This window comes from Mesoplodon bidens (assembly GCF_964165515.1).
Source record: "Mesoplodon bidens genome assembly, chromosome: 11".
Classification (NCBI taxonomy): Eukaryota; Metazoa; Chordata; class Mammalia; order Artiodactyla; family Ziphiidae; genus Mesoplodon; species Mesoplodon bidens.
Genome location: NC_138167.1, coordinates 47,966,749 through 47,970,208, shown reverse-complemented (window position 1 = coordinate 47,970,208; position 3,460 = coordinate 47,966,749). Strand labels below are relative to the sequence as shown.

General features: G+C 52.3%; 1 pseudogene across 1 annotated transcript; it reads left to right on the top strand.

Annotated features, from left to right (window-relative positions):
- Positions 1 to 601: 601 nt before the first annotated feature.
- LOC308625738 (olfactory receptor 11A1-like) lies at positions 602 to 1,405 on the top strand (annotated as a pseudogene). Its single transcript has one exon. The product of its transcript is annotated as an olfactory receptor 11A1-like (transcript).
- Positions 1,406 to 3,460: the final 2,055 nt, after the last annotated feature.

Below are 3,460 nucleotides of genomic sequence, written 5' to 3'. Positions count from 1 at the left end.
AAGAGTTTACCAGGGATGGTTCTCCTGCTGATGCTCAGCGAAGATTGTCAGGTAAATAGCTGGTTGGAAGAGCCCTATACTGCTCTCTGATATGGACATTTCTATCACTCAGAAAGGATTTCAAAAAGCACTGTAGGGGCTTCCCTGGTGGCACAGTGGTTGAGAGTCCACCTGCCGATGCAGGGGACACGGGTTCGTGCCCCGGTCCGGGAAGATCCCACATGCCGAGGAGCAGCTGGGCCCGTGAGCCATGACTGCTGAGCCTGCGCGTCTGGAGCCTGTGCTCCACAACGGGAGAGGCCACAACAGTGAGAGGCCCACATACCGGAAAAAAAAAAAAAAAAAAAAAAAGCACTGTAGGATAGTAGTGAGGAGCTTTGGAGTCAAGCAAACTTGGGTTGAAATCATGACTCCACCATAATGACCTTGAATAATCGACTTAAACTTACTGCGTCTCAGTTTCACTTCTATAAACAGGAGACAATAAAACCTGTACCCAGTTCTTGCTTGATGAATAAATTAATAAGCCAAACATGATGTGTGGTCATAATACAGTCTTCGTTAATATTACCTTCCTCTGTTCTCTTGAGGACAAATCTAGATGAGAAAGCAGCCCAGTAGCGACAGCAAGAACCAGACCACCTGGTTAATCCTAGAGGACTTGGAGGAGCTGCAACACCTGGGCTTTCTCCCGTTCACCCTCTTTCTGGTCGTCTATGTGGTAACAGTCGGGGGCAACAACCTCATTGTGCTGGTTGTGGCCTCCAGTCGGACTCTTCACACACCCATGTACTTTTTCCTCTGCCACTTCTCCCTGCTGGAGATTGGCTATACCTCAAACATCGTGCCTCAGGTGTTGCAGAGCTTCCTGGATGGGTGGGAAACCATCTCGCTGGGCACCGTCTGGTCCAGTTCTACTCTTTTGTCTCACTGACTGCAGTTGAGTGCCTGCTACTGTCTGCCACGTCCCATGATACTATTTGGCCATCTGCCACGTCCTTCACTACCCTGCCCTGATGAGCAGCTGGTTGTATGACTGCCTGGAGCCTAGTTCAGTGGCTTCTCCTTCTCTGCCTTCACTCTGGCCCTCGCAGCCCCTCTGCCTCTCTGCCCTGGCAGCAGGGAGATCGACAATTACTTCTGTGAGTTTACTCCACATGTAGGGCTATTCTATGGTGATGTGGGGGTCATGTGGGGAGCTGGAGCGAGCATCTCAGGTTTCCTGACACTGGCCCCCTTCCTGTGGATTGTGGCATCCTATGCCTTCATTCTAAGCGCTGCGCTGTGAATACCTTCAAGCTATGGAAAGCAGAAAGCCTTCTCCACCTGTTCCTCTCACCTCCGAGCCTGGAGATCCAGCCTCAGTGCCACAGGTGGACTCCATTGGTGCCCTGGCACCCTCTAGTGGCCCTCTGCTCTAATGCCAACTCTCAGCCCTTCCTCCTGCCTCCCTCCCCAGCCCTAGGGGCTGCACTGGCCTTGGACACCTGCCAGCCTGATTTCATTCCTCCTCTCCCTCTAAGTGCAATGAAGTGCCCTACAGAGGTTTAGGATCTCTTGGAGAAAAGAAAAGGATAATCCACCATCTAAAAGGCCACAGGATGTTTGCAAATCATGTATCTGATAATGGTCTGTAGCCCACCAGCCAAGCCCTCTGCTGCCCATTGGGGTACCTGCGTGGCTCCTCCCATCCCAGGTGATAAGGGGATTTCAGGCCCCATAGCACCCGAGGGGTGGACACTGGTCGTCCTCAACACCCTCAAGGAGTGAGTGCTGGATTGTTTTGAACCCAGATTACTTCCCATTTCTGCCCTCAAAGGCTGGGGGCTTCAGCATGCCTCCGGTAGAACACACAGTATTTGCAAGTCTTTGAGAACCAAGAGAATAGTCTTCACTTTTCTGAAAAGTGCATCTTATTATTTCACAACAGTGACCGTTTTCAAACTGGCTCCCAGGGGTGCCCTCTCACTCTTCTTTATTTCTCTGAAAGTGGCCATGGCAGTTTGGCTATCACCCATCCCCACCCCATGTGACAAGGCCAGTGGGGTCAGCTCCTGGCCGCCCTTACCTTCACTGGAGATTAACCCAGACTCCCAGCCTTAGACTGAACATGACGCCCCTGCTGTTCCCTGTCACCACTTCTCATCTCCTTCGCCTGTCTTGTTTCCTCCAGCTTTTCAGTTTCAGAGTTAGCTGACTGTCACCACTCACAGTCCCCGCAGAGTCCAGAGATTTCTCCTCGAAGGAAAGGTTCTGGAGAAATCAGAGGGATAAAGAGTGCAGCCAATTCTTGCCTTGTGCTGATGCCCAAGAGGGTGAAGAGAGTGAGTGTTTTCTCATTAGAATTTTTAAATCCTCCAAGTAATAGATCATTTGGGAGCATCCTGTGTCTTCCTGCTCGTTCTAATAATATGTTGTTCCTAAATTTTAATGAGGGAAATTCTTTATCTCATAAATATACCGACTGGGAGATCCATTTTAAAAATGGTATTGAGATAACTCCAAGCGTTTACAAAGAATGAGGACGCAGCGTCCTGTGTTCAGACACTGGCTGAGAGCTTCCTGCCTGGAGCCTGGGACCCATCGGAGGGCGGGACAGACAGGACCCTCCTCCCATGGGTGGGCCTCCTCAGGAGCATCCCAGACATGGGCCCACCTCATTGCAAACTTCTCATTCGGCCAGTGGCAGGCAGCTGGCTAGAGATGTGGACAAAAGAAAAGTGCCCAGCAGCCTGGGATCACCCCAGGGCATGGCCTCAGGAACCTGGTCCAACCCATCAGCACTTCTAGGGAGCAACACACCTTGGCAGGAGCTCTTCTGGTCTGGGATGTGGCAGGAAAGGGAGAGGGAGATGTGCTGGAGAGGGTGGCAGAAGGCCTGAGAGTTGGCGTTCTAGAGGATGGCCACTAGAGGGCACCAGAGCACCGGCGGAGCCCACCTGAGGCTCTGGGGCCCGATTTCCAGCCTAGACCCCAAAGAGGTGCCCAGAGGAGAGGGGTTGATTACCGGACACCTCTGACTCTCCGACCCACATTGTCTCGCCTCACAGAGGACACAGAAGTCTGCCTTCATCATCTGATGGGGGCACTTCCAGCCTGTTGGAGTGGCCCAGTGACCAGACAGCCTCACAGGCTGTCTGCGGCCTGACTGCCTTTTGTTTCTCCAGAGGCAGTACTCTGGACCCAGAAATACCTGGCTTGAGTCTTGTGCTTGCAGTTTTCAAGCTGCAGGGCTGCGTGAGTGGTGGCATGTGGAAAACAGGGATGGTGGACGTGAACTTGGAACATGTAAAAGTGGTGGTATTTTGGTGGGCAGGCTGTATTCTTCCCTGTGCCCTCTTTCTGGAGAGTTCTCCCCAAACTTCCTTCTTCCCTTTCCAGCTGAGCCTCTCCCTTCTGTCCCCACACCCCTGCTGGATGGAACAGACACATGTACCCCAATGTTCCTAGCAACACGAGT